At 40.7% G+C, this 18112-nt stretch overlaps 1 protein-coding gene across 22 annotated transcripts in view; it reads left to right on the forward strand.

Moving 5' to 3' along the window:
* ABCA5 (ATP binding cassette subfamily A member 5) overlaps window positions 1-18112 on the forward strand; it is a 133000-nt gene that overhangs the window by 11471 nt on the left and 103417 nt on the right. For 8 of the 22 annotated variants that reach the window (XR_014820869.1, XR_014820859.1, XR_014820866.1 and 5 more), the window contains exons 2-3: window positions 4655-4735; window positions 6686-6786. The gene's annotated coding sequence lies outside the window, so the exon portion shown is untranslated. The remainder of the gene's footprint in view (window positions 1-4654; window positions 4736-6685; window positions 6787-18112) is intronic. The other 14 variants (XR_014820861.1, XM_021068105.2, XM_084983850.1 and 11 more) reach the window with 5 other exon arrangements.

Genomic DNA, 18112 nt, shown 5'->3' on the forward strand with positions numbered 1-18112 from the left:
TTGCAATGTCATGTTAGTTTCAGTGGTACAGCAAAGTGAAATCAGATATTTAGACATGATAGAGAGAGAGAGAGAGATCCATTCTTTTTCAGATTCTTCTGTTATAGGCTAGTCACAGAGTTATTGATAGATTTCCTGTGCTATACAGTGGGTCCTTGTTACTTACCGATTTTGTTTATAGTAGTGTGTGTACGCCAATCCTAACCTCCCAATTTACCCCGCCCCCACAGCATTTCCCCTTTGGTACCCAAAAGTTTGATTTTGAAAGCTTGAGTCTGTTTCTGTTTTGTGAATAAGTTTTTTGGTAGCATTTTTATTAGATTCCACATATGACTGGTATCCTATGATATTTGTTTTTCTCTATCTGACTTCACATAATCTCTAGGTCATGTCTAGAGTCTAATGTCATGGACTGTTTTTCCAGGTCGATGATGACTCTAAAACCTGGAATTTATTGACGTGTGCTGCTATTCAAGTCCCCTTCCACATTCTATGTTTCATGTATTCTCTTTCAAACCCATTTTTGATCATGAATCCATAGATATTACATGAAAAAATTTTTTCTAAGGATTCCTGCTAGTTTTTTTTTTTCTCAGCCATCTACATTTAATTTGGGAAAGGAATTTGAGTAAGTAAATTAATACCTGTCCTACTTGTTTTTAAAGTTTGTGTTAATAGAAGAGTAAAATAAAATTAATATTTCTTTTTTTTTTTTTTTTTGGTCTTTTTAGGGCCGCACCTGCAGCATATGGAATTTCCCAGGCTAGGGGTCCAATCAGAGATGTAGCCACCGGCCTGTGCCAGAGCCACAGCAATGTGGGATCCAAGGTGCGTCTTCAACCTACACCACCGCTCACACCAATGCCAGATCCTTAACCCACTGAGCAAGGCCAGGGGTCGAGCCCTCGTCCTTATGGATGCTAGTCAGGTTTGTTAACCGCTGAGCCATGACAGGAACTCCAAATGAATATTTCTTAAATTCAAGTGTTCTATTGAAACTGGTTTGGAAGTGGTAGAGAGATTCTGAATGATCATATATTGTAGTACAGTGTAGGTATCTCATGAGAATTGGTGGCTATGGTCAGACATTGAAAAAATAAAAGAATCAGATAATTTGGAATGTATTTGAGCTACTTCTACCTCAAATACTAAATGAATACACACAAAAAGCAGATGAATCCATTTTTGATTAAATAAATTATTCCCCATCTATTTGATGGAAAATGATTGCCCCTGCGTCATACACATGGGAGTAGATGAAGTTCTCTGTTACCTTACTAATAATCCGCGTTGTTTTAATTCACCCGAACAGTTGCTGATTATGGACTTTAGACAGTTCAGCTGTTGGGTTACCATTCGTTGTGATTCCGGCTGTAAATATTGTGAAGGATTAGGTGCAATAAATATTCAAGTAAATGTGAATTTTGGACCCCGGTTTTATGTTCTGAAGACTTCAGTAGAAATAGGAAAGTGTCAAATACCAAGGATATACCATTGGAATATATATATTTTTTCATGTACAATAGAAAGCACATAAACTGACACAACTCTAACACTTCCCTGACTAATTCCAGTTTGCATTATCTTCTTCTAGTTGTTCATAGGTGTAATGTTACTACACTGTGGCTGCATAGGAAGGCGACTAATTGTGAGGAGATGGAAGCACACGCTCTGGAGCCAGTTAGCCTGGGTTGGACTCCCAAGCTCTAGTTCCTGGTTCTGTGTCTGGTTCCTAATTAATAGTTAGTAATCACTAGTTCTGTGACAGGCTGAACAGATCACTTTGCTATGCCTCAGTTTCCTACCTGTACAAAGGCAATGCTAATAGTACACACTCACAGAGTACTAAGAAGATTTAGTCAATTAATACACTTGGAGCTCTAAGAAGAGGAATTTCTGCTGTAGTGCATTGGGTTGATGATCTGGCTTCTTTCTGTGGTGGCACTGGTTCAATCCCCAGCCCAGTGCAGTGGGTTAAGAACCTGGTGTTACTACAGCTGTGGTGTAGGTTGCAGCTGCAGCTCAGATTTGATCCCTAGCCTGGGAACTCCCATATGCTGCAGGTATGGCAAAAAAAAAAAAAAAAAAAAAGAGCTCTGAGTGTCTGATCTGTGAAACATGCTCAATGGCTATTAGCTATGGAAGCTTTTGTTATTCTTATTGCTATTAAATTTCCACATATTGGTCCGTTTCTTGAGAATGAAGATACGGTGTTTGAAATAGAAGAAAACTGAGATGTGTCCTACCAAGTGGTAATAATAAAACTTTTTAAGACAAGAGATGAGAGAGCTTTGAAATTAGAGGAATGATTCCACCAACATAAGCAAATATTAATAGAAATGCTTAGTTTAATGAAAAAGAAAGGGAGAAGAAATATTTTATTATTGCAGCAAATCAAAACGCTGTTGGATGCTTGTTAAGAGGAAATGGAGGCCATCTGGAGAAAACAATTCCATTCCACTATGTGGAGTGGATTTAACTGACAGCTGAATAGCCAGGACATGAATTATGCAGGCCTTTGACCATGTAATGTCATAGCCTTATAAAGCAAACAGCAGGGGGCAGAGTGGTCGTTAATGAAAGGTGGAAAGAGTTGTCAGGCTTCAATGATCAGTTTCTGTGATATGGTTTTCTTTATTAAAAAAAAAAACAAAACAGGTTACAGCGAATTACAAATACACTGCTTTTTTGGTTCTTTCTAATCATTTGAAGGCATTAGGACCTTAATATCCTAAATCCTCCCATTTTATTCATTTTACCTACATATATCTCATTCATTGCTCAGTAACTTTTTTCTTGTAACTTTACTACTGGTTGCTGTCTTTTTACTAATGGACCTGTTAATTAACTAATTGGTTCAATTAAAAAATTTGCATTAGGCATATTTTTTAAACCACCAAAGTATGTTTGGGGGTCTGGTTACCTAATACCTAAATAGTAGAGGAGTTTAAGCATGACTTGAATATATTAATTATTATTTTAAAATGGAGAAATTCTCATTAATGATTTACTAATTGATTCTATGTTTAAAATAATTGTTCAGGAGTTCCCATTGTTGCTCATTGGTAACAAACTCCACTAGTATCCATGAGGATGAAGGTTCAATCCCTGGCCCCACTCAGTGGGTTAAGGATCTGGTGTTGCCATGAGCTGTGGTGTAGGTTGCAGATGCAGCTCAGATCTAGTGTTGCTGTGGCTGTGGTGTAGGCCAGCAACTGTAGCTCCAATTCAACCCCTAGCCTGGGAACTTCCATATGCCACACCTAAGGCCCTAAAAATATAGAGTAAATAAAATAAAGTAATTTTTCAATACCTATCCAAAATGATCCATACAAATTGTTTGGAATTAGGCGAGGGTGAAAAGAAAGAATCAGAAAATTAATTTTTCTTCTTTTTTTTTTTTTTTGGCTGTGCCTGTGGCATATGAAAGTTCCTGGGCCAGAAATTGAACCTGTGCCACAGCAGCAATCCGAGCTGCTGCAGTGACAATGCCAGACCCTTAACCCACTGCACTATAGCAGGAACTCCCCAAATTAATATTTTTAATAGCTAAAATATTTTATTTTCCATCATGATGAATTAAAAAAAAAACATACACAGAAAATAACTACATATTCTTCTTTTATCACTGTTAAGTAGGGTCCAGACATGAGCATTATCCTGTAAGAATCTCTAGAATTTCAAAAGGACAGATAGGAATAAAGTAGTTTTCAGTGTTCAAAGAAATTCAGAAGTCTGATCTGGAAGTAGCATGTGGTCTTGCTTTCTGTCCATGATATTATCACCATCTGCTCCAGGTATTATGAATTATAAAGCTAGATTTTTGGCTTTCCTAAAAGTATGTACATTTAACCCTGTAACTTTGATCCGGATGAATTATTTTAGCCATTTATGGTCAGTCAGTGCTGGTTTTGAGTAGGTAGAAAGTGAAGAAAATAAGTGTTTTTAAGATGCCGTGTTCACAGTGACTGAGATTCCTTCAAAGAAAAAAGTTTCCACGGCAAGACCTAAGCAGAGATCGATCAGGGTGCCTTCCAAAAAAGGAATCGAGCCTTGTCTCTCGAAAACGGTGTTTTGAAAATAAATCATAAGGGAGGGAAGCACTGAGACTTGGTGGATGATATTCCAGTTATCTCTTCAATCAACTTTATATAATGCTTTGGAAGCAGAATAACAAGTAATACGAAATCATTTTTCAAGATGCTATACGTGAAATCATTTTTCAAGATGCTATACGTGTGCTCTCTCGGCTTTATTTCCATATTCATTGGAACGGGCAATTTATGCTGTGCACTTGCAGCACTCCAAGAACAAAGACCAATTTCCCAGAAGGTGATGAGCACTCTTGAATTTTACAAATGCCAAAAAAAAAAAAAAAAAAAATTATTGTCACATTTAGATAATGAAGTGTGCTCAGTTCACAGCGTCTCCCCACTGAGTCTCCGGAAGGGAGGCCCCCTGGGTATCTATTTTATGCCCAGATTCGGAAAGTGGAGCTAGGCAATTCTTAACAAGCATTGACAAGTAGTAATTAACAGTGAGTGTGGTGGAAGATAGAGGGCTGAAAGGATTTGGCATCAGCTTCTGCACAGCAGTGTCTTTTATTCTCGAGAAAACAGGTATCCGATTGATCTGTTTATGATCCTTCGTCTAGGTTTCAGGATGGGGACAGGAATCTCTGTGTGACTGAAGCGAACCACCTGTTGTCTTCAAATGGAAATGAGGAAGAGGTCGAGTAAGGACAATGTCTTAATCCTTTTGGCACCTCAGAGGCGGTTTGCTTGTTTTGTTGTGCTTTGGGGAGACAGTAGGGCTGAGAGTTGAAGGCCCCACAGCAGACCCCCTCCTGTGATTCTGTCCGTGACTGTGGCATTCAAGCCCAGGGCAGCCCCATGGGAGATCCTAAGGTTCACAAGGAACCCTGTATCTCTGCTAGTCTATTTTTTCCTTGAATGTTTACACGGTTTTGTTTATTCGTCAAGGCACCAAGGGTGCCTTATGGGCAAACTGTTTCCCTCGCTACATAGGTAGAAACAGAGTTTGTGTTTAAAATGTTCATAGCTACCTGACAGATAATCCAATGTGGAAATCCATGGATTGCACAAAACCCAGATCCTTTTCAGCCTGCCTCCCTTTTCCTGAAAGAAAGGAACACGGAGATTGGTGGATGCCTCTCTCCACAGGCTCCCCCCTCCAGGTCCCCCCGTGTTTGGGGGCGCAGTCCTGTTTAGACTTGTTTCCGTCGCATTCCACACAGAGGGCAGAGTTCTCAAATGTGTGCACACTCACCCTTGCCTGCTGTCATGTTACGTAATAGCTATAAATGCTCTTGTGTGTCTGCCTGCTTGTAAACCACCAGGAGGAGGGAGATAGCACAGAACGAAATCTCGGCAAATATCAAACGTGAACCTAAAAAACATGATGCAAAGGAATTTATTTACAAAACAGGCATAGAAAACAAACTTACATTACCCAAGGGGAAAGGGGTGGGAGAGATAAAATAGGAGTTTGAGATTAACAGCTACACACTGCTGTATATAAAATGGGTAAGCAACAGGGACCTCCAGTATAGCACAGGGAACTCTATGCAGTATCTTGCAATAATCTATAAGGGAAAAGAATCTGAAAAAGAATAGATATATGTATATGTCTAACTGAATCACTTTGCTATACACCAGAAACTAATACAACATTGTAAATCGACTATACTTCAATAAAAATAAATTAATTTTTAAAAAAGCTCTAAGCCTTGATGTAATTCTCTACCAAAACTAAAATCTTTTTTTTTTGTCTTTTTGCCATTTCTTGGGCCGCTCCCGAGGCATATGGAGGTTCCCAGGCTAGGGGTCTAATTGGAGCTGTAGCTGCCAGCCTACACCAGAGCCACAGCAACGTAGGATCTGAGCCACATCTGCGACCTACACCACAGCTCACGGCAACGCCGGATCATTAACCCACTGAGCAAGGGCAGGGACCGAACCCGCAACCTCATGGTTCCTAGTCGGATTCGTTAACCACTGCACCACGACGGGAACTCCCCCAAAACTAAAATCTTATGGTCTCAGTATTTTGGCACAGGCACAAAGGCACTTTTACCCATTTTGCTAAAGCTTGGGACCCCATTATAAGATCACAAAGGAAAATGGAGATAGGAAAGGGTTTGGGATCCTAAAGCCTTGTCTATTAGACCTGAATCCAGAATATTAGGGATGGTTTGAAAGTTTCATTTCCTTTCATTAGCTTAATACTTGGGATGCTACTTTTAGTTTCTAGCCGCTCAGAAATCAAGAGACATATTCAGAGTTACCTCCTTCTGTGACTAAATTCAAAAAAAAAGGAGGGAATAAAAATGCAAGATGCTAAGCTGGAACTAGGAGAATGCTTTTAGGTCAGCCAGTGTGACATTTTCCTTATAACTTCACAGATGGTCCAAACAGATGAAGAGGGAAGAGAATGGCCACAGAGATCTGGCGGCCTGCCACTTATTTTAACGGTGTTTCATTCATTCTGCTTTGGAGGGAAGATGGAGTGAGGATAAGAATGAGTCAGGGTACCGCACTTGATAATCTTCTTCCTGAGAGATCTACCCATCTGTTGTGAATAGGAAGAGCTTTGCTTATAAAATGAATTTCAGCTTAACCGTATTTAGATGGGTGGTGGTCATCGTGATTGTTTTTGTTAACAGTGCGTGTCTGCTTTGGAAATCCAGGAAGCCACCAGCATCAATGGCGTTGTATCTGAACTGAGCATCGGAAATGGACAGCTGAGGAGTGAGTGAGAATCCCGGTAAAACCCTAATTATAGTACTAATTGATGGCGTTTATTTCTTTGTCCCATTTTCAAACCTCTTTTAACGTTAAGGCTAATGAGTTCTGTAGAGTCTTTCAGTTGTGTAATTTCTAATTTCTTTCTTTCTTTTTTTTTTTAACTTTTTTTTTTCTAATGGCCGCACCTGCGGCATATGGAAGTTCCCAGGCTAGGGGTGGAATAGGAGCTGCAGCTGCCAGCCTACACCACAGCCACAGCAACACCAGACCCCAGCCGCATCTGTGACATAATGCCACAGCTTAAGGCAACACTGGATCCTTAACCCACTGAGCAAAGCCAGGAATCAAACCTGCATCCTCACGGACACTATGTTGGGTTCTTAACCAGCTGAACCACCACAGGAACTCCTAGCCATGTAATTTCTTAATATACTGCTATGTTCAAGGGTATGTCTTTTTTTTTTTTTTTTTTTTTTTTTTTTTGGTGAATGACCTTTATAGATTTTGGATAAGTAGGCTGGATAGAAATGATAAAAATGAAGAATTTCGAGTCCTCATCGTTTCTCTCTTCAATTGCATTGATCTTCATCTCAGTTTATGTTACTCAACCTGGCCTTCCCATCCTCTTCTCTGCCTCTACTTGGGCACTGTTGACATTTTGGACCAGACACCCCTTTGTCGTGGGGTGTTGCATCCTGGGCCTCTACCTGCTGGGTGCTGGAAGCAGAATAATATGGTCACCCAGCATATCTCAGTAAACATCAACTCCAGGTTTCCAGTCGTTCATGCCAAAGCTCTGGAGACAGTCTTCACTCCCCTCAGCCTCTCATACCCCCATCAACCACTAGCAAATCCATTTGAAGAAAACCACCTTCAAATTCCGTACAGGATCCAGCACTTTGTTTGTCGTTTTGCAACTTTGGGGCTCTTTTTAAAATATTTTTTATTAAAGTATAGTTGATTTACAGTGGTGTGCCAATTTCTGCAGTACAGCAAAGTGACCCAGTCATACATATGATTGTTCATCCTGGTCTACCCCAAGAGAGGGATAGAGTTCCCTGTGGTGTACAGCAGGACCTCATTGCTCATCCATTCTAAATGTAATAGTTTGCATCTACTAACACCAAATTCTCCATTCATTCCACTCCCTCCCCTCTCCCCCTTGGCAACCACAAGTCTGTTCTCCAAGTCCATGAGTCTGTTTCTGTTTTGTAGCTAGGTTCATTTGTGCCGTGTTTTAGATTCCACATATAAGTGATATCCTATGGCATTTGTCTTTCTCTTTCTGACTCACTTCTCTTAGTGTGAGAATCTCTAGTTGCATCCATGTTGCTGCAAATGGCATTATTTCATTCTTTTTTAGGGCTGAGTAGTATTCCATTGCGTATATGTACCATATCTTCCTAATCCATTCCTCTGTTGATGGGCATTTAGGTTGTTTCCATGTCTTAGTTGTTATGAGTAGGATCCAACACTTTTTTAGATATCTCCTAATCCCTCACAGGTCCAGGCGACCTCCTTTGTCATCCAGAACATATGTCCCTCTTAAAGCTGCCAGAGCTGTTGTGTTTAATTAGCAAGTTCGATCATGCTTCTCTGCTCAGAATCCCTCAGTGGCTTCCCATTCCACTCAGAATAACAACCAAAGTCCTTACAGTGGCCTAAAAGTACCTTATGAGATCTGTCTAAGGAGTTCCCTGGTGGTTTAGTGGTTATGACTCTGTACTTTCAGTTCTGCAGCCTGGGTTCAATCCCTGATCTGGGAACTGAGATACCACATCAAGCTACTGCACATCTCAGCCAATAGAAAGAAACAAAAAATCTGCCTAACCACTGATCCCCTCCCCACTCCAGTTGACCCCTCTGACCTGTCCCTTCAGGCTCACTGTTCCAGCTCTATTGGCCTCTCCTTGAACACTAGACAGGTCTTGTTCCAGGGCTTTCCTCTGTCTTCTCTTCCAGTGTCTTCTACTCCCAGCCTCCCCCTCTCCCCACTCCAGGTATCCACCTAGGTTTGCTCCCTCATTTTTTTGGCAATGTTTCCCAGCCGGGGGTCGAACCTGCACCACAGGAGCAACCTAAGCCACTGCAGTGACACTGATCCTTAACCCACCAGGCCACCAGGGAACTCCAAGTCTACATTCTAATATCCACTTCGCAGAGAAAGCTTCTCTGACTACCCTATTTCAAGTCACACCCTTTGTTTATCTCCTCTGATTTATTGCCTTTTTTTTTTTTTACCATAGCCCTAATCACTGTCTGACATAATGAAAATTTTACCCATTTGTTTATATCCTCACTTCCTGATTTGCTGTGTGTCTCTGAGAATTCCCATGCAGACTCCAGGAGGGCAGGAGTTTTGCTCGATGTCCTACACTCCGTGGCTTTAGCACTTGTCCTAGGAAGCGTGGAGTAGGCACTCAGTCAGTATTGAATGAATGCGATAATGCATATGTGGAGTGCCTACGTTCTGCTAGGCGCTGGGCTAAATCCTGAGCATAGGAAAGTGAGTGCAGTGCTGTCCTGGCCCTCAAGACACTCAAGCTCTTGTGGGGGACACATGCACATGAACAAATAAGCACTGCAGGGTGAGAGGCCTGCATGAAAGAGAAGAATGCACAGATGCAGTAGCTAGGGGTAGAAGGGGTTGACGGAGCAGAAGGGACTTGAGTGTGTGGAGGAAGAAGTGGAGGTGGTGAAGGGCTGATACTTCCTTACTGCTGAGTTGCAGTCCATTAGCTGCTTAGCTGCTGCAAGGCAAGTAGAGCATGAACTGCAGTGTAAAGCCACCTGCTCAGGCCTGTGGCTCCTCACCACTGTACACCTTCACCTGCTAGGGGGTCCTTGCTCTTTAGCATGGTATGTGAGGCTCGTCATAATCTGGCTCCCTGTCCATACTTATCTGTAGTACCTGCCTCCAAATAGCTTTTCCTGCTCAGCAGATAGGTGAGAACAAGATGTATTCGAAACACTTTCAGGTTTTTCCCTGCTCCTGGAATGCCCTCCCCACCCCCATATGGTCTACCTGCCATATTTCAAGGTTCTACTGAAATGGAATGGCCTCTCTGAAGCCCTTCTTTATGACACCTTCCATCTGGGTGAATTATCACACCGAAAGCCAAGGGCAGCTGCAGCAGACAACTTGAAAGAGTATGCATTTCTAAAGAGAATGAACCAGAGTTCCTGTCGTGGGACCATGAGGTTGTGGGTTTGATCCCTGGCCTCATTCAGTGAGTTAAGGATCCGGCGTTGCCGTGAGCTGTGGTGTAGGTTGCAGACGCGTCTCGGATCCTGCATTGCTATGGCTGTGGTGTAGGCTGGCAGCTAGCTGTAGCTCAGATTAGACACCTAGCCTGGGAACCTCCATATGCCGCGTGTGCGGCCCTAAAAAAAAATATGCAAAAATAAATAAATAAAGAGAATAAACCTATTAAGGGAGGTTTGGGAATTGGTACCAAAAAATAAATGCCATCAATCAAGACTGTGCTTGAACTTTGAATAATTGCAGTCTGAGCTTCCCATTTCTGGAGCAAAGAAGTGACAGACCTGTCCTAAATCAACATAAACAAGGAGACAGCACAGGACCGGAGCCTGGACAATACAAGAGGAAAATCATAACCAATAATGACCTAGTATTGCATAGGGAACTAACTCAATATTTTATAATAACCTATATGGGAGAAGAATCAGAAAGAATACACACACATATATATGTATAACTGAATCACTGTACTGTACACTTGAAACTAGTAAGACATTGTAAATCAACTATACTTTGATGAAATTCTTTTTTTTTTTTTTTTTTTCTTTTTGCCATTTCTTGGGCTGCTCTCACGGCATATGGAGGTTCCCAGGCTAGGGGTCTAATCGGAGCTGTAGCTGCCAGCCTACACCAGAGCCACAGCAACGTAGGATCCGAGCCGCATCTGCGACCTACACCACAGCTCACGGCAACGCTGGATCCTTAACCCGCTGAGCAAGGGCAGGATTCGAACCCACAACCTCATGGTTCCTAGTCGGATTCGTTAACCACTGCGCCACGATGGGAACTCCAGATGAAATTCTTTAAAAAGATTTTTTAAAAAAAGAAGAGGAAAATCAACACCAGATCAAATTATATTCCCCTCACCTTCCTGAATTTTAATCTGGAAAGGACTGGAATTAGGGACTCTGCAATGTTTATGCCTACCTATGAATTACATATACACATAATTTATGTCTTTAAGTTTGATGGGTAGTAAAGTATATAAAGTTTATTTCATGTTTTGAGGTTTCGATTAATAACTACTACTTCCTATTATCATGATGAAGTCATGGGTAGAAAGTGCCCCGTGGAGTCTTTGAGATGAATTCCTCAATCAGGCAGACCAGAGCAGTGAGGACAATGAAAGAAAATTGACAAAACACTGTAAACCAGCTATAGTGGAAAACAATAAAAATCATTATATAGTAAAAAAGAAAAAGAAGATGATTCAAGTGACTAGAGTCAAACCAGTTGCATGAGCAACTTGCTTTATAAAAGGGTATCTCTGTAGTACCGGTTACTCTTTGAATATTTATTCAAAAATTGAATGATTCAGTATTCAGTCAACATTCAGTTGAGTAATTCAGGAACTGAAGTCCTAAGTGTTAGGCGTGGTGTTGCTTCTATAACCTTTTCAAGAACCTATGGGAGTTCCTGTTATGGCTCAGCAGTAACGAACCCGACTAGTATCCATCAAGACCTGGCACAGGTTCAATCCCTGGCCTCACCCAGTGGGTTAAGGATCAGGCTTTGCTGTGAGCTATAGGGTGTAGGTCACAGCCATGGCTCAGATCCCGAGTTGCTGTGACTTGTAGGCCACACTTCTGGTGTAGGCCAGCAGTTGCAGCTCGGATTCAACCCCTGGCCTGGGAACTTCCATATGCCACAGATGTGGCCCTAAAAAAAAGACAAAAAAAAAAAAAGAACCTATGAAATTAAGTTGCATTTTCTCCACTAAAGGATAGCAAAGCTGAAGCTTAGGGAGGTTGAAGCATCTTCACCAGCCAGCAAGAAGAGGTCTCGAGACCCATACCCAATTTGTTCCAAAGTCAAAGCTCCTCCTTAGCAGTGAGGCACATCTCCCTTTGTGCTCCCTCGCTGCGTGACCTCATTTCAGGGCATTTGTTTCTGAATCAGATAATCTTTGCTTCAAGTATCTGCAGAGTTTGATGGTAATCTGTGTGTCATGAATCATGGTTCGTCACAGAAACTTTCTATTCCATGTGTAATTATTATACCTGAAACTCATTGAAATTAATGAGACGGCTGATTAAAAAACATTGGAGGCCTAATTGATAGCTTGGGCAGGTGTACCAGACCCTTGTGTTTTATGTGTCTTTGTGAGACAGAACCGTCATAAGACCAGTATCAGCAGTTCCTTGAAGGAAGATTCCAAGAAGCAGCTGAAAAGACTTTGAAAATTCCCCTGGGTGTGTTGGATTTCATTTTAAGTGAAAATGCAAAGCAATTAATTTTCCTGTAAGTGAATCCCTGAATTATATATACTTTCTATTGCTTACTTATTTTTATTTAAAAGCTGATTTCTTGCAAGTATGTAAAAATACTGGCGCAAATGGAAAAAGACTGGAAGATAATAGGCAAAAAAAGAAAATATTTTTGGTTTTAGGATCGTAGGAGAGCTGGGATGATTTTTTTCCCCCCTTTTTATACATTTTTCAATAATGGCTTCCCAATTTTAAAAGAAATGTTAAATAAGTGAAAATTATTTACTGTTTAATGCATAGAAGAACACATGGGTTGGATTCTGTCTTGCTATTTATGTGATGTTATACAAATCACTAAATTCTGAATATTTAGAACATTTTTACTATGTATAAAATAAATACCCTAATTTAGAAATTTGGTTCCCAGGTTACATAACGTAAATGTTTTCACCTCAATCTTTCATTAATTTTAAAAAATTAATTAATTTTAAAAAAACAGTCTTTTCCAGCCTATTTTAATTCCTGTCTTGGGCGATCCTTATGCTGAAGGCAGATTTGTTTATAGTTCCGTCACCTTGTTCTTTATTATTTGCCCTCTTGTAACAACACCCCTTCTCCCATTACAAAATCTACAACTCACTTTATTACTTTGATATCTGACATTTTCAAATTTTGGAATCTCTCCAAATTTCCTGACCAACCCCCCACCAAAAAAAAAAAACCCTAGAAAAACAGACCAAAGATTCATGGATGACCTCCATGAAAAACTAGGTTACAGATTATCCCTACTTTTTCTTCCCAATGTGATCCACTGGGGACAAATCACCTGTTTTAGGTAGAATTGTGTTCCCCCAAAAGATGCACTCAAGTCCTAATCCCTGTGAACTGGACGTTATTTGGAAATAGGATCTTTGCAGAGCCAGTCAAGTTAGGACTGGGACATATTGGATTAACGTGGGCCTTAATCCGATGACTGGTATCCTTATAAAGGATGGAAAATTGGGGCATACTGAGGACATATAGGGAGAAGGTCATGTTTCAACAGGCAGAGTTTGGAGTAATGCATCTAAAAAACCAAGGAAAGCCAAGAATTGCCAGCAGTCATCAGAAGGAAGACTAAAGAAAGCCTTTGGTTGGAGCATAACCCTGCTGATACCTTGATTTCAGACTTCATGCTTCCAGAACTGTGGGAGAATACTTTTCTGTCGTTGGAACCAGTTGGTATGTGGTAATTTGTTACAACAACCCTCCTTTGGGTGTTACATCATCCAAACCTGCAAGATTCAGATGGAATCACCATCTGTGTGGGATGAAGCAGGGGAAGCCGTGTGGCATCTGATGACCTTGGTAACTGGAGGACCACTGAGCCATGAGCAGGTACTCACTGAGCACAGCAGCCAAACCTGGGAAGGATTCTGCTGGATTCGGTTCATGAGTGTGTGCAAGAGTCTGTGATAGCAAATGAAGTTATCTGTGAAACAGAAACAGACTCACAGACATGGAGAACAGACTTGGGGTTGCCAAGAGGGGGTTGGGGGATGGAGGAGGAATGGACTGGGAGTTTGGGATAAGCAGATGCGAACTATTATATAAAGGATGGATAAACAAGGCCCTCTTGTATGGTGCCGGGAATGCTAAAGCATAATGGAAAAGAATATGAAAAAGAATATATACTATGCATAACTGAATCCCTCTGCTGTAAAGCAGAGTTCACATTGTCAATCAACTATACTTCAATTAAAATTTTTTTTTTAGAGAGTGCGTGATAGGATAAGGTCTAATAATGTTTAGTGGTACTTGAGGAATCCAGCCTACATAAACTTACATAAAACTAGCTTGCCAAAGTTCCCTTGCAGGGAATTTCCACTTTGAACATGATGGGGTTACATCCCACCCGGCCTTCCTTTGGATAAACTGAGCAAAGTGCAAAACAACAATAACAACAGCAAAAAACTCAACAAGCCAAAGCAGGCAGATTTTGGAAGAGAGTCAATACTTGGAGAGAGTGTATACCTTGGTGGAAGCCTTCCTTTTTGCTCCTATTAGGTTGGGGTGGGTTTTTTTTTTTGTTTGTTTGATTTGGGGGTTTGTTTGTTTTTGTTTTTGTTTTGAGCTTTACCCTGAAGGCATCTGCAGACCCATTGGAAGTACAGGAAGGCTGACACACCAATAGAAATTTCTTCCTCTTTCTGGGCAGGTGAGCCAGGGAAGGGACTCAGGGCTTTCAGAGCTTTCAGAGAGTGAAGGGGGAAATCTCAGAAAGGAGAATGAGAGAATGAGGACTCTACATACAGTCTGTGGGAAAACCTGCCATGTCTCTGGCTAACCCTGGGACCAGACATGGAACAAACTGAAGTCAGTCTGAACCCAGGGCTGAGGCCCCACTCAATACACGGGTGATGGTTTGCAGTTTGAGTAAAACCTGTTTAATTGCCTACTGAAATGTTAAATATCAATGCTCTGAAGGAGTGTTATGTTGTTTTTTTTTTAATTTATTATTACTGTTATTTTTTGCTTTTGGGGGGCCACACCCATGGCATATGGAGAGTCCCAGGCTAGGGACTTACGCCACAGCCACAGCAACACAGCAAGCTGCATCTACAACCTAAACCACAGCTCATGGCAACACCAGATCCTTAAACTACTGAGCGAGGCCAGGGATCAAACCGGCAACATCATGGTTCCTAGTTGGATCCATTTCTGCTGCACCATAATGGGAACTCCAGGAGTGCTATATTCTTGAAAAAAAAAAAAATGTCATTCTGTGGTTGTTGAAAGCAATGTTTTATAAATGTCTATTCTGTTTGTTAATCATATTGTTTCAGTCTTCTATATCTGCCCTGACATTTTAATTTTTTATTGCATCAATTTAGTTAGAGGGTCCCCCCCACATACAAGTTATGGATTTTTCCCCTTATCTTCCGTGGTTCTGTATTCTCCTTCATATACTTTTAGGCTGTATTAGGTGTACACAAAAACGTGAGATGGTTACCTTCCTTTTAAATGAGGTGTCTTATCTTAGGAAGTGGTCCATGTATTCCCAAGAGATGCTTTTTATCTTATCCACTCTCTCTGATATCAGTTAGGCTACCCCAGCTTCCCTGTGATTTACATACGCAAATGCCTATGAATATGTTTATCTTCTTATTTCCCTTTTTGGAATTGATGCACCACGTAAGTCTGTGGATTGATGATTTCATCAGTTTTAGAGAATTCTCAGCCATTATCTCTTCAAATGGTCCCTGTGTCTTCTCCCCTCTCCTTTGATAACTAATTAAACATATCCGAAAGTTCTCCACCTCTTTCTTTAGCTTTTTCCTGCATTTTCCACAATTTTTTTACTCCGTACTAAAATTCTGAGTGAGTAATCTTCCCATTAAGTGCTTCTGCTTTGTGTTATCTGCTTCTTACACTTCTACTGAGCATTTAACTCTAGCTATTATATATATATATATAATATATTATATATACATAGAGAGAGACAGACAGACAGACATGCCATTTGGTTCTTTTTCAAACTGCAAGGTCATTCTTTCAATTCTTGCTGCCTCTTTTCTGAGCTTGTCATTTATCCCCTTTCACGCTGAGGATGTTTGTTTTATAATCTGTATCCGGCCTTTTGGGAGATGGTTTCTGCTGGTTATCACTCATGTTTCCTTGTTACCTTGTGTCTTGGTTCTCCTTGATGGAATACTGGTCATAACTGTTGAACACTTGGGGATTCTCCAGTGCCTATAATGCAGGTGGCCTCCTTCTAAAGAGACTTGCCATTCACATTTGCTAGTACCTGAGTGTGTTTTACCCACTGGGTACCACTTCCAACTGAGTTCAAGGCTTGGGATTCCCTGGCCCATCCCAGCTCTGCATTTCCAGGGTGCGGATCTTTGTGAGGCTGGTCTGTGGCCAGAATAGTGGTTTTACTCCCATGCCGTGGCAATGCAACCTTTATATCAAGGCAGCCCTGAGGTTGGGGAGGTCACTTGTAGTTTTCCTTTACCCTGAAAATGTAGCCTTTTTGGGGGGATCCCAGCTCAGACGTGAGGGAGGATGCTTTCTAAGGCACTCCACTTGAGATGTGCTTTGGTCTTTGGCTTCTGCTTTACTCCACTTAAGGCAATGGAGCTAAAGTCCAAGCATGAGGGATCAGCAAAGTCTTTAGTTCAGAAATGTCTTTGATGCTTTCATGTAAAGCTTGGGTAAATTTTCTTTTTGAAGTGAAAAGTACATAAAAATCCAAAGGGAAAAAATTAACTTTATTTCCACGAACTACAGTTAACTACTGTTTATATCCTCTCCTATTTCTTTTGCCCTATTTTTAAAAACCATTCATGCTCTTTTGAAGTAATTTAGACAAGAAAGAAGTGTAACTATCTGAGCATTTGAAAACTTGTGTTGTCCAGTCATGGAGAACAGACTAGTTACCGAGGGGGAGGAGGAGGGAGTGGGATGGTCCAGGGAGTTTGGGGTTAGCAGATGCAAAGTGTTACATTTCGAATGGATAAGCAATGAGGTCCTGCTCTGTAGACAGGGAACTGTATGCAGTCACTTGTGATAGAACATGATGGAAGGTAATATGGGAAAAAGAATGTATACCTGTGTGTGTGTGTGGTGTGTGTGTGTGTGTGTGTGTGTGTGTGTGTGTGTGTGTGTGAATGACTGGGTCACTTTTCTGTACAGCAGAAATTGACAGAACACTGTAAATCAACTATACTAACTTTTTAAAAATGTAACCTTAAAAAATAAAGATAAAGAAAACTTATGCTGTCAACATTCGACAACATTCTAGACACCACAGACATACATACAACTTTTTTTGCAGGTGGATAGAGAAAATATTGATGGATGGCTAAACAGAAAGATAAAATTACTTTTGTAGAGATGATAACTATAAATGTTATGTCATTCAGATATCAGATTTTTCTTGAATTTCGTGTAAGAAAAATACAAGGAAGTGAAATCAAAGGAATGGTTCAACTTCACATGTCTCGTCACCACAAGGAAACTCATTTCCTAAAATATGCCTCTAAGGTTCAGGTTTTTAAAAAAAGCACAGGTGTAAACATGAAAAACATTAAGATACTGGAGTCATTATGCTTTTTGAAAACATTACATGCTTCAAATTTCAGAAGTACTTATAGGCAATCTGCTATGAAAGATAGGGATATTCTTCCTCCCAACTTCCCTCTTATGAGTTCTATCATTTTTACATTATCCCCGTTACTGCATTGACATTCATTTCTTTTACTATAATTCTCGTGGTTGTTTTGCTCTTTGTTCAAATGGATTCAAAGTTAACACTGGGCTTTCACTTCTTCCTTCTTTGTTCCTGGATTCTTTGAGACATCTGAATTTTGTTATCAAGCCTTCAGAAAAACTCAAGGGTGCACTTTGCCAAATAAACTCATCTTTGAAAATACAACCTTACAATTGAATGACAAATGAACTGCAATAGAATATTCCTGACAAAGTCTTGTTTCTATGAGGGTTGTGCAGATTCCTAATTCTCAAACTTTAATCTGCAATAGAAATGACCTAGGGGCTTGTTACAAGTGCATGGCATGGGTCCTGAGATACTGTGTTTCTCACAAGGGTCCAGATAGTGGCCATTCTGCCATGTTTGTGGACTCTGGATCCCAAATGTTGTTGTAGGGAAAGCTAGCACCAGCTTTACTTCTCCCCTCTTGAAGATGATTTGTTTCTTCTGCCTGGATATCTGAAGATTTCTTCTATCCTGAGATTCAGTCATCACATTGGATTTGAGCATTCTCTTTCAGACTTTAGGAGAGAAAGTGTTCTTTTAAATTTGGAGATGCAGTGTTTTTTCTTTATCTGTGGGATATGCCTCTTGGGTTTTACAAACACACACACACAATTTG

The sequence above is a fragment of the Sus scrofa genome, chromosome 12 (assembly GCF_054392235.1).
Source record: "Sus scrofa isolate SSC_HxYL_T2T_F1_AM1 chromosome 12, Sscrofa_HxYL_maternal_Yorkshire_Landrace_v2.0, whole genome shotgun sequence".
NCBI lineage: Eukaryota > Metazoa > Chordata > Mammalia > Artiodactyla > Suidae > Sus > Sus scrofa.